This window comes from Nelusetta ayraudi, unplaced genomic scaffold, assembly GCF_046127955.1.
Source record: "Nelusetta ayraudi isolate G7.1 ecotype Tasmania unplaced genomic scaffold, CSIRO-AGI_Nayr_v1 ptg000122l, whole genome shotgun sequence".
In the NCBI taxonomy this organism is placed as follows: domain Eukaryota; kingdom Metazoa; phylum Chordata; class Actinopteri; order Tetraodontiformes; family Monacanthidae; genus Nelusetta; species Nelusetta ayraudi.
In genome coordinates, this window is record NW_027466172.1 from 965,190 (window position 1) to 978,541 (window position 13,352).

General features: G+C 45.0%; 1 long non-coding RNA gene across 1 annotated transcript; it reads left to right on the forward strand.

Moving 5' to 3' along the window:
- The first annotated feature begins 492 nt into the window (after window positions 1–492).
- Window positions 493–12,646, forward strand: LOC142904128 (uncharacterized). Its single transcript, XR_012929344.1, has 3 exons — window positions 493–657; window positions 2,485–2,585; window positions 12,181–12,646. It is a non-coding gene; the product is annotated as an uncharacterized LOC142904128 (long non-coding RNA).
- The last annotated feature ends 706 nt before the right edge of the window (window positions 12,647–13,352 follow it).

A 13,352-nucleotide genomic window follows, 5' to 3' on the forward strand; every position in this document is an offset into this window, starting at 1 on the left:
CTCGGAGCAGGAAGCCAAATTCACGAAATCCTCGTGTAGCGTTTAGGTATGCCGACGTCTTAAACAAATAGGCCTGGAAGCCCTCCATCACCCTGCGGCCCGACACCCCTCATGCCTCAGCCGTCCCCGTTAATGAGAGCAGCCAGCTTGGGCCACATTCTGCGGCCGCTGCATTAACCGCTACCACATGCTGCTGAAATGTAAAGTAATGCACCTGTAATTTCTCCTCTATTTGTTAATATACTACACGCTGGTTAAAGGCCGGCGTTACTGAGTCTAAAGAGGTGGCGCAGGGGCCACGGTCACAGTTTGATACCTCTGTTCAGCTTTCATTCACACCTACTTACAGTTTTACAGAGCCTGACTGCGCTAACTTAAATGCGGTTGTGTAATGCGCTCGCATAATTCACAGTAACACCCACATTAAAGCGCGCTGTCTAATTCAGAGGTCACTCCATGGCGCAGTCATTTCCCAGCTGTGTGATTTAGCCCGGCGCTAAAAAAGAACGCCGTTTGAACTTGACTGTAGCAGTCGGGGCGTTTTTTATTTCCACCCAAGGTCTGCACGTTTGCAGTGACTGCCATAATAGGAAGCGGCGTGTCGGCCTTTTCGCAACGTGGTAACTCTGCTGACTCAAAAAGGAAGCTGCCCACATGGTAAGCTGAAGGTCTGATTTGTGAGATATTGCTCTCTCTTGCTGTAATTCCTGGAAAAGGATCAGTCTCTAAGAGGCATAAACGTTGAATAAAATTTCTGTGTAATTATTCAGGGGAGATTTGGAACAGTGGAACATTTAGGCCTTTATCCCGTGTATTATGCAGGGAATTAACGGCTGGAGAGCTATCTGAATTTGGCAAGGGGAGCTAAGCAAACACCCAGAATGGATGAACCAGGCGGCCCAGAATCAGACTAAATGCAATCATTAAACTTTCCTGCATTCTCATTAACTTTTGGGGGTCGTGATCCTGCTCAGGTTCAGAGTCAGCCGTGTTGTGTGCACGTCGCACACATGTTGTCTTGCAAACAGACCAACTATGCAATGATAAAAGCAACATGACGTTGGCTGCAACCTCGAAAAAAAAGAAGAAAAAAAAAAGAAAAAGAAAGGAACGAACCCCCAATGGCTCCGGAGTTCAGAGAGGGGGCAGGCCAGATTGCTAAAGAATTGCTTTGAGTGGTGGATCGGCATTGCAGGAATTTTTTAATTTCCTGTTACTCAATAATTCTGCGCTAGTTACGTCCTCGGACAACATCCTGCTCTGTACCTTGTCTGATCAGCTCAATCCATCGGACAGATGCAAAGGAAACGCTCTTTAATCCTTTATCATTGTTCCGCGATGCGGTGGCCCGTGCCGCCGTCGCGCGGCCAGGTAGGAGGCTATACGCGGTCAGGGTCCCTGACGTGGGACCTTGGGACGTACCTCGGCGAACCTGGCCAATGCAAGTGATTATTTTATCCTCCGGGCTTTTTATGAGCTCACTGTGATAAATGGCAACAATTCTGACGTCCTTTACAAGGGAAATAAAGCCAACAGTCAGATGAGAAGCAGAGCGAAGTGAACCGTAAGTGCTTTACAGTGGGAGGGGGAGGGGGGCGTCGACTTCCAGGCCTCCGGGGCCATGGAGCTGCTTTTCTGCCGAGGATCTTCGCCTCCTTAACCTCCACCCCGCAGCCCTCCCCGCCGCATGCTCGTCATGGCTGCTCAGGGTCAAATAAATCACCTGCCATTGCAGGTGCTGACCTGTTGTTTATTAGCAAATGTCTAAAGGACAAGCTTTGGGAGTGGGAGGAGTCGCGGAGAGGTAGTCAAGGGGGTAAAGCACTGGTCTTGGGTCTTAAGGTTGATTTAGCAGCCCCTCTGGGAGGCTGCTGTACTACCCTGCAGAAATGAATGCCAATAAAGCCTGCAATGACTAATGTTGGAGAGCGTCTTAATTGTCTTGTTAAAAAGGCAGCTTGTGGTATGCGGGGAGGGTTGGGGGGGGTAGAGGGGGCGCGGTTGTCCTCTTGGAGCGTAAAGTTTTGATAGGAAAAACAAACATTACATTGGAGCGCAAGTGAAAACATGAAGAAGACAAAAAGCTACCGCCAAACAAGTTGGGCCACAACTTTTCAGGGGGTCACAGTTAAAGAAAAATTTTAAAACAACTTTCAAGTGAAGGGATATTGTCGCTTCTTCGCCGGTGGTTTAATTGGGAAATAACTGCCTTTTAACCCAACAGCCATCATTTGTCAGAGTGACTCTTTCAGAGCTTTTGCTTTGCAGGACCACTGCTTAAATGGTGATGGATTGCGAAGGGATGAAAGAATGAGAACGCCTGACAGTCAGAAATGACAACGTGAATGTGCAAGACGTGTTGATTTACAACTGAAACAGTAAAGGAGTGTATAATTTAACCTTTGAGACGGGCCGTGGATTGACAGCAGGGCCTGAGCCTTCGCAATCTAATAAATGACACCATTGTCTCCCTTCTTGACTCAGCCTCCTGAAGCATGCAAGCTTGAAAGAGACCCAGCCCCGAGGGCCTTAGCATAACACTCCCGCTGCCACCATCCCACAATGACTGGCACCTTGCACCAAAGGTAAGTCAACCTTAAAATTTTTAAATTAAAATAATGATTGTCTAAACATTTATATGCTCGATTTCTGTGTACACACGCCTTTGTCTAGAGAGCGGGTTGCCATAAAGCTGGCAAAACAACATTATCCCGCGTGAGCGCTGCAAAATATCAGTATCAAATGATGTCATCTGCCCATGTAATGTAAAGCTAAGATTGAGCCCGATCAATTAGGATTTGCAGTGGAGCAGAAAATAGCTTATGACAGAGCTAAGGTGGAGGAATGTCTGAGGAAAAATAAACTTTTCCTCTGACACACATGCCTCCCTACCTTTGCAGATTCACAATGCAGCCACAGTGCAAGACTCCTCAGTGTTGGAAAAGGATTCTTTGCAAAATGCAGATTGTGTGCTGTAAATACAACTTCTGCGACCCTCCTCCCTCTATTGACATTAGCTGTCTTTCGGTTGTTTTATTGTCTCTTTGAAACAATTTCTTGTGTCATTTGAGCTGTTTTCCAGCTTGACAGGACACAATAGTGTGGTAGCTGAAGAGCTTTGTCAGTGTCAGAACATGCTTAGAATTCCCACTCATTTCCGCCCTTGACAAACATGTAAAAGCAACACAGAATAGACCTTACAACCGGTTTACTTTACAATAGAAACTGGCAGACTGTCATCAGCTTTCCGACTTAATTGTTTCAGGTTGAACCTGAAATAAAAACTGGACACAGCGTCCTTTTTCTTCTCTGGGATACATCAAGGTTGCTGTGCAATGGTCCAATAATTCTTCTTCTTCTGTGGCCACCACAGCTGCAGGAAGCCGCAATGGAGCCGTGACAAAAAATATTATCTACCGCAGCTCCACTTCAACAACAACATACACGTTTTGTGTTTAGATTTTACTGGATTGGATGAACAGCAAATAAGAATAAAACCACACCGGTTTTAATGACGTGCCCAGCACGGAATTCTTGCTTGACACGTATGACAGTCTGACATGTTTTCTCAGGGTCTTACCAGGATGAAAAATAAGAACCAAACATTGTAAAAAGTTACAAGAAATCCGCTTTCCTTTGTTGAACTTGGGAGTTAAAGTGGTGTGTGTGGTGGGGGCGGAGGGGGACATTGTCTGAGAAACATGTAAATGATGACCTTCTTCAAGCTGGGGTTGAGGCTGCCGCATGGGCTCAGGCTTCGCAATCTCCAGGCAAAATCTTCAACCGTCACATCAGTGAACCTGTAAAGTTGATCTTCTCACAGTCTATAATTTGTAGCAGATACTATCAGTATGGATATCAGCGTGTCAGAGCGAGATAAATGACAAATCAATTAAAATGACTTATTACCTGCTCATTCTGGCTTATCGCCTTCATCTGATTTCAAACGCGACGTTCTTAAGCAGGAAACTTCCTGCAGGTAAGCAAGTCTATGCAGCGAGCCGACGGCTTCGAAAGCCGGGTTTGTCGTTGCGCAAGGACTTCAGAGCGGAGGCTTGACAGGCAGGTGTAATAAGCCATTGAGTTAAGATGTCACCCGTAGGTGTAGCCTCCGGCGTGCAGGGCCCAAGCGAGCGTCCAAGGATTCCTGGCCTATATCGTAACTCTCTGTTCAGGTTGTACGGCAGAGATGGGGAATATGTTTATGCTTGACGTGATCGTGTAATGCCGGGGTAATGAGTGTCAAGAAGCAACGGCCAATCCAAATACCTTTTGGCATTGTGCGCCACTTTGATGTCAAAAACCACAATCTAAGCGCAGGTGTTGCTGTAATTGTTTCGCAGAGGAATACGTGATTTATGTCAGCTTTGAAGAGCAGGAAGCGCGGCCAGGACTTATCCGCAATTTCCGCGTCAATGGTTTTTTGAGCAAGAGATGTTAGATACACAGCTGTCTGTCAGAGCAGCCAGATAAAAGTGTGGATGCGTTGCCGAATTCGTGCCTTTGACGTGTTGTGTGTGAGGTCAGCCCTGAATTCTGGAAAATACAAAACGTACATTTTGGTGACAGGCATATATTTTGCGTTGACAGTCCACAAGTCAACTCCACTTAATAGGTTTGCCAGAAAGAGTCAAACTCGTCGGAGTTTGCCCATCTAAATGTGACATTTTTTGTAATAATATTTCATTTACAAAATCAATTTTATATTTTTTTTCACTTGTTCGACCTTCCCAAATACATTGCTCAATACATTGATTGTGGCTGATGTATAACCTGCATGCACTAAATAAGAAGTCAAGGTTTCAGTTTTTAATCATTTTATTTCACCTTACACAAACCAAGACTGCTGTCTTCATATCGAAAACTGTTTGCGAGCTAGCGTCCAATCCTCCCTATGAGGTTGCGGCCATTGGTTTGACATGAGCCGAGTCACTTACAGCCTTAGGTATTACTTAGTTAGCTTAGGTGCCAGGTATTCATTTTTTGTGAATGACAAAATTCACTGCTGAGCTCAGTGACTTTTGTGACTTTCAAAATGATCTTGCTGTAGTTTAGCAATATGTCTAAAAAGGCACAACATATTGGCTGCGTTACACTTGTGGGGAAACGGCCCAGATTTCTGCTGCGAGAATGATTCACAATTACGTATACGTGTCACAAAGCCTTTTGATGTGTGTATCGCCGCGACACAAACTCATCTTGCCATTTGTTCTCTTTTATCTAGCTTATTTGTGGGGGGGCGGGGTACACTTCACAATGCTAAACACCGTTAATCCTGGCCCGAGGCCTCAGACAGCAGAAATACAAATTTGCAGCTGCCTTAATTAGCTGATTTCCAAAACAAACAATAAATCTGCCTTATAGATATGCTGGCGGAAAACACGCTCAGGGCCCTCAGATGGCTATCTATCGGAAGATTTCTACGTCTCGGCAAGATGATTACAAAAGCCCATACGTAGTGCAGTAAAGGGCCAACGCATGAGGGAGGGGGTGGGCGGGGTCACGACACTTAATGGGAGGTATAATAGTTTGCCAAAGTGAAGTGACTTTTGCTTTTTGAAGGGAGCGTTTGAAGCGGTTGTTTTGTGTTTGAGACATATATCTCAGTCATTGGAACAAGGTGTGTCTGTGTCACGCACGAGCTGATCTCGCCGGACAATGACGCTCTCTGTTCCTTCCTGACCACCCGAGTATTTCCAGCTCGGCTCTTGAGGTTTTGATTATATTTTATGAGTCCTAATTGTGACTGACCCAGCCCACCGCTGGCTTCATTTCATCCGAGCCCAAGAGGGTCGGATCCTTCCTGTTGAGCCGGGGCATCTCGGCCGATCAGCGTTGGCTGTCCGCTGACCTGGACCATCACGGGACGGTGAGGGACATGTCTCAAGTTCATACTCCCCTTGGGTGGTATGGCTCTCAACTTACCTCCACCTGTCCGCTGGGGCCAGCTTCTCCCTTCACCCCTCGCCCTCCAGCCTCTCTTTGAGACGACTTAACATACTCCTCCCCGGCTTGCTCCTTTTCAGTAAAACTCCTTAACCATTTACACACACTTTAGCAGCAAACCACCCCCCCCCCACACCCCCCACAGCTTTTAGAGTCTACTCGATGCCTTTGTGTTACGACATAGAATTAAGAGCGCCTCAGTTTATAACAGGAAGTGAGTGAAGCCATGAATTATTTTAAACCCAGTGTGTATCCTAAAATATTAGTTCAAACGAAGCTTTTTTCACTCCGCCATCCAGTGGCTGACGCTCTCTTTAGGTAGTAACATAAGAATGTGAGTCTAACCCTTTATTAAACTGCGGATTCCTCGTTGTTTTCATAACCCCAAAGTGACTCCGGAGTCACATTTGTTCTCTAGGCCTCGGTACAGCGGAAAATGGCAGCTGCATGACCAGATCCTCTTTGATGCGATAATGAAAACAAATGAGTGTAACATGATAATTTATTGGGGAGTGCCGCAGATTTCAAAGCTGACATTGCGGGGAATTGAGGTGCAACCCGGGAAACACTAAGCTATGTTTGTCATCGCTCCCGACGTTGTCTCTCGCACAAATGATTTCCTCCAGTTCACTGCAGAGTATCAGTCTTCTTTGAAGCTTCAATTAATCAAAGGGAACACGGCACCATATGTCCGAGCTGGATGACTGTGACTCACCCAGACATCACTGCACACTTAAAGCCATACTTCATTATTCTAGCACTGCTCCCCCCCCCCCCCTTCATGCTGCGAGTCTTTATTTTTTTCAATGAATACCCCCAAAATATGTACAATTGGTGTTGCAAAAATACTATGTGAGGGAAAAAAAAAAATCATTCTCAATTGCTGTTCCAGAAATGCGAGATTATTACTGATTCAGACCCAGTCCTTAGACATCAGGTGAGCTTTATTCTTTTTTTTATTTACTTAAACATAATTTTATCTTAAGCCGCAGTATTACCTGTCATTTCAGTAAACTCTGAGGCGTTTTCTACAAGCTCACCTGTTGTTCTCATATGGAAATCAATGCCTCTCTCTGCTGGTATAATAACATTCCCACTGGAGAGCAACAGCTTAATTCACTCTTATCACTCCTGGTTGTCTGGCTCCCAGTCAAGCTGGGGTCCAAGAGGTGAAATGAGTTTGGCAACCTCAACTCCAGGCGCGACAAAAGAACACACATCATGGTACAGTTAGTGGAAAAAGAGAGGGAAAATTGCCTGCATAAGCAGGAAAGATAGAGTTTCATCGTCATCCCACTAAAAACGCACACTCGTCTTTGGCAGACTTCAAACACTTAATCGGCAATCATTTTTCAATGAGCCCCAGAGGAGCACATTTTAGTGCTCCACCAAACAGTCTGTTGCTTTGTGCGCTCTAATCCCTCACGGTTATGCATCATGGGGAGCCAGTGGTCGTTCTCGAGGTTGACCCCTCCCACCCCCACACTCACAGACAGACCTGCAGCACCGCTCCAGTCCCTCTGCTCTGCTTCACCCGCAACATCTGTATCCATCAGGAAACACTCACTTTGCTATTGGTGCAGCCCTGAAATTATTATTGTCTTTTGATCTGGGGGGGCAGGACAAAATGCAAAATGAAATGCGATCCTGTAAATGGTGCTCTCCTCTGCCTTGTTAGGCTCTGGGTAGAGGTTTCAGCCACCCCCTTGGAGTGGACCCTGCCTCTTCTGGACTCCTAGAATTCACAATATGACCTCCTCACAGCCTCTCTCTCTCTCTCTCTCTCCCTCACACACACACACACACACACACACACACACACACACACACCAGCAAAAGAAAAACGCTCGAGAAAATACACACAAAACTGTCTCCCCTTGACCTCTGTTTCACTCCGATCTCCTCTTTTTGCCTTTTTGCTTGTGTTCATAATCTGAGACGTAGCCCTCCGGAACAAAAAAAAAGAAAAAAAAATATCAAAAAATCAAATGCAAGGAAGCCAATAATCTAAACAGCACTTAACCTGGCCAGCGGAGGAGAGTATTTGTGTGATGAGAAAATCTCCAGGCTCTGGCTCCGTCTCATTAATGAGAAAAGATGAGCGTTCCCCACTGCAATTAAGAGTCAATCTCCTGTATTAACTCACCACCCCGCGGCCACACACACAGCACAAAGACAACAGGCCATCCCCTGTCACTCATTTTCCCCGGGTGAACAGTATGGAGCGCACTCCCAAAATAGATTAAATTAGCCGTTCCGTCCCTCTGGGCTCACCTGCTGAAACCTAAACTTGGGGAATGTAAGGTGAGGAAATGCAGTAAATTCATCTGTAGCTCTGCTAGACACACAGATCATAATCTTGTTGTAATCTTTTAAAAAAAATAAAACAAATTGCAGGCATTTTTGCAGCCTCTAAATGTATACTGATTTTAGGTACACTTATTATTTTATTATTTAAATGTTATTGTTATTTAAATCAAATTAATATTTACAATCAACATTTAACAATAATGTAAAAAAAAACAAAATTTTTACAGCTCTTAAAGGTGAGTCATTAAAGTGGTCATTGTCAAAAAGACAAATAAACAATTTTATTGAAACAATTTGATTTTAAATTTGCTCACAAATAGGAAATATATTGCCTTTGGGCCATGGAGTCCCAACGGCTGTCCAAATGCACCACAGATGCATTCAAGTATCTTCTCAGGTCCACACGAGATGCAGCCGGACATAAAGACTGCAGGCGCATTGTCGAATGATGACTTCTAGCTTTGACAGGCAGGAAGAAATCGGCTATTTTGCTATTTAATCACCTTAGCAGCTTGTTGCGTTTCAACTCATAAGTTGGGCATCTGACATCTCAGGTGCTGAATTGGATAAACATTATGTTATGTGCACCGGTCCACAGCACGTGGTGCTATTATTGACGGTGTGATGCTTTGCGGCGCCGATGACTCGGCGCTCCAATTTGAACATCAAACATTGTTAAGCACTCTATAAGTGCAATATTCATCAGACGAGATTACTTGGGCGCTCAGAGGAGCACAATGGCAGGTGACAACAGGCAGACAGTCGTTTTGAGAGAGGAGCACACTGTAGGCGTGGCGGGAGGAAATACTGGGGATAAACATGGCACTTGAAAACCATTATTCTGTTTATTATATCACGTCAATTTTCTCCCTTCTTTTTTTTTTTTTTTGCAGGACCAGAAGACAAAGCCAGGCTTATAAATGTCTAGTGTGGCTTCACGTGGGTTTGTGTGTGTGGTTGTGGCGACGAGGATACTGAAGAATCTGACAGAAAAAGAAAGAAAAAACCCCCCCGCCAGACGAGCGAGGAGATTGCGGCGGGGTGGGGTGGGATGGCATAATGAGTGACATATTGTGAAATCTTTACCTACAAAGCAGAGTCTTCTTCCATGCAAATGAGACTTGCCTGATAAGGATCTGTTTGATGGGACACATGCGGAATATGAGGCAGTTAATTCCCTCATTAGTATTCCACAGAGCTGATTGGCAAAGACCAGAGAGAGCCAGCCGGAGAGCATGTCTGCAAAAACCCAATATTGATTTGTTTAATGGTGTCAGGGAGTCAAAAATCACAAATCTCCTGTCAATTGTTTATGAGGCTGTTTAGCAGGCCAATAGATGCCCCTTGCTTAATTAATACCTCATTACGGAGATGTGATTATATGCTTGAACTGTTAATAGGGCCCCGGAAATTCAAAGACCGCCATAAAAGGTGTTTTGACAATTGGAGCTGTGGAAGGCGCGATATCTGATGAGTCTCAGTGTGTTTGTTGATTTCCTGTGTTTGTTTTCTTCTCCCTTTTTTCCCTAAATTATTCACAGTGAGTCTTTGTGCCAAAAGCTCATTTTCCTTTTATTTCAGGTACCAAGATTTCCCAACAATTAATGTTTTGTTAAAAAAGACCCCCTTCCCCCTTCCCGACCCCCCAAAAAAAACAACAACAAAAAAACAACTAGTATGCACATAGACATAGTTAAAGTGGAATTAGTCAAATAAGTTGTTGTATTGTAAAAATGGTTAATAAATCCACTTGGGTAGAATATGTTAAATAATTGTTCATAATTTGTTTTTAATTGTTTATAGGAACTGGGCTCTGAATTATTAGAAAGTGAGGGATTATGATACATGTATGGTACAGAATTCATGTAGCTGACATTTAATCATGAGACAACAATCAATTTAAGAATACCAGTGACCAACTTTTTTCTCTGTATTCTCTATATTAGTCTATAGAGACAATGTTTACAAGTAAATTAAAAGACCTTAAGTCCTGAGTCACCAACATTTAAAATAAAATTAAAAATTATAAATGTTACACAAACATGAAAACATCGATGCACAGACAGCACAAGCTCTCCACTCCAGATTTTTAGGGATACTTTCAGAAATGATTATTGCTTGGTTGTTAAAAAAAAACAACAATTATTTTGGTTCCAGGTGTCAGCAAAGTGAGGCGGTGGCTGGGGTTCACCTGGGCCAGCGCACATGGCTGATCTGAAGGGCTCTCTCCCTGTAAAGGCCCGTAAAGAGAGCGATAATGGCTCAGGTTTATGAGGACTCAGCCCGGGGAGACAGGCTGTTACTGCCGCCGCGGCTGTTGTTGTTATTCCCAGTGTTCCTCGATGGCCACTAAAGCGGAAAAATGGATCCCGACTTTGGGCTGAAATATGAGGCCGGGCTTATTCTCCCACTCTTTCTCTTTTTGTGTGAAAAGCGCCCAGGCATTTGCCTGCATGGTTATGGAGTTAAACGCTCAGCTCCATGGCTGGGCTTCTGCACGGTTCCCCCCCTCCATTTCATTCCCCCTGACAGGATTAGCAGGTCTCCAGTGTTAGAAATACATTAAGTGGACCTTTGCAGTCACTTATTATGCCTGATTATGCAGCTGGAATGGGGAAGGTAGGTCTCTGTTTGTAGTTAAATAACTTCTCAGATGCTTTTTTTTTTTCTTACAGCAGCAATCTTCAAAGCGTGAACGGGTCAGTGGCTCAGGCACAAAGCAGAGATTGATTTCCACCCTCCTACTCTTTGTTCCCGTGGTTTAAAGAGGACAGGTTCTACTAAATTAGTTTGCCCGTGTTATTAATGGAAAAGCCAATTAAACTCCCATACAGTGGTGTCATGGCAAAACAATGCCGCCTCGCATGCTTCCCACAGCAGCGGTTAGTACACGAAGGTTAATTAAATGGTTAACTTATGCTGATGTATAGATAGGATTAGGATCCATCTGGGCAGCGGGCCACCGAGTCCCAGCAGCTGTCCATCTGCGCAGAGATGCATTCAAGTACCTTCTCAGGTCCGGGTGGCGCGATACAGCCCAATATAAAGACCGCAGACGTGCCGGAGGCACAGAATTCTTGTTTTGAGGTGTGGGAGGGGGAAAAAAAAAGAAAATCTGGGAGTTTTGAGCCGAAACAAGTGGACGATTCAACTGAAAGTTGGAGAGAGTTTCCATGTAGTCTGCGGAGAAGGAGAGATTGACAGGGGACAGGGGGAAAAGAAACTTCATCAGGAAAAGTCTACTTAACGGCGAGGCGGTATGTGTGTGCATAAGGAAAGTCGAGGTTGTGTGTTTTAGGTGTGTCGGTTTAAAATAAAAGAAAATATTCACTGTCGCTCCAAGAAACGCAAAGCCAACACACGCTCTTCTTCTCGGTTGTTCGCTGCGACGCCAGCGACGCTTGCCACGTTGTTATTCATTCATTATCTCTGACAATGTAAATGACTCATCACATTTAAAATGGCTCCCCGAGGTGGATGGACCCCACAAATAATGGGAATGAAATCACTGGCATTTAGGCCTCCTGGTCCAATCCTTCTGGCCTGGAATTCCCAGTCTGAGAATAAGTCAGGGGAGAGGGAAAATTAGTCATCGTAGCTCGAATGCTGTTATACTTGGCCACTTGCTGACCCGCTGTGAATAAACTCCCATTTACGGCAATTATCCACATTAATGAAGGCACCCATGCAAATTAACAATAATGCCAGGAGTGATGTAGTTTGATTTTGCCACTTCCTTAATTTTCAGCTCGAATGTACGGCTCATTCATGGCCGAATGTGCCTCTACATGTAATCAATACTAATAACGCAATTTTTTTTCTATTATTTCCAACAACGTGGGGAAGCTCGGTATTAGCGGCAACAGCAAGGACCAGAACAGAACCAGAACAGCTGACGCAAGTGATGTGTTTTTTTCCTTGCAGGGGGAGGAAGGTCAGGCTCGCTGGGCCTCCACACATCACACACCTCGGGCCATGACCACTCAGCAATGCCCTCCCCATCGCCGGCCCGGCCCGGCCCCCCCATCACATCTGGCCCCAAAGACCCGGTACTTTTTCTTTCCCCCTGTTCAAAATGCACCAGTGGTTCCCATTTAACACCTGTTCGTCCTAATTTCCATTTTCGGGGACGCTGTGGATTTCAAATCATTTATCACTTCCCAAAGTGCTTCCACATGTGCGCCGCCTTTCCCAGTGCGCCGGGTCCCTGCCTCCGGCCAACCTTTTCCAAATGTATTAAAATTCAGTTTGCTCCAAAGAAGTTCAGACACTGATGTTTCATTGTGGTGATGTCTGGTAATTATTAGCCTAAATTACAGCTCTGGCATGTGAGCTGACAGGGTGGACTCCATGTTTAAGAGCAGGGATGGGGCACAGAGCTTGGGCCAAGGTGGTCTGTTACTTTTTTTTTTTTTTTTTTTCATAAGTGTGTTCCCCAGTCAGTCAGACTGAAGCAGTTTCGCCACCGTGGAAACACTTGTGTGGTTAGGGACCCGAGAGGGTCCACTGGGGCCCAGCGTGGGGCGGCTGGGCAAAGGCCCTGTCAAAAGCACTCCGCTGTGAGGAGGAGACACCCACATCAAGCTCTGATGAACATTAAATACCAACTGCAGTCCAGTTGATATTCAGGGTCAGGGTTCATATTGTGAAACCAGGATTAGATCGGCAAGTGGAAAACTATTTAAATGGAAGTGAAATCAGATTATGTCTCGGGGCTTTCTAGTCGACAGTCCCCGAGCCTCAGCAGTATCGCCATCACGCTGTAATTGGCTTTGACAAAATGCGACGGGAGACATGCAACTGAGTTTGAAATGGCAACGAGATCACGTGGCGCGTGTGTCATAAAAATATAGAAATGTGACAGCGTCCACTCTGAACAGCCCCTCCCGCACTGCAATGTGTTTCTCATTGTCGTGTCACGACTTTAAAGCAGCAGATTTGCATCCAGTGATTATATCAGGCGTAAAACAGAAAATCCTGGTAAATAAATAAATATATAGGGTGAGCAACTAAATCCATTGTTTTCATAGTAAATAGTAATAATCCCAAAATCATGGCAAACCTTATCATCAACTCATCACATTGAACGGCATGTG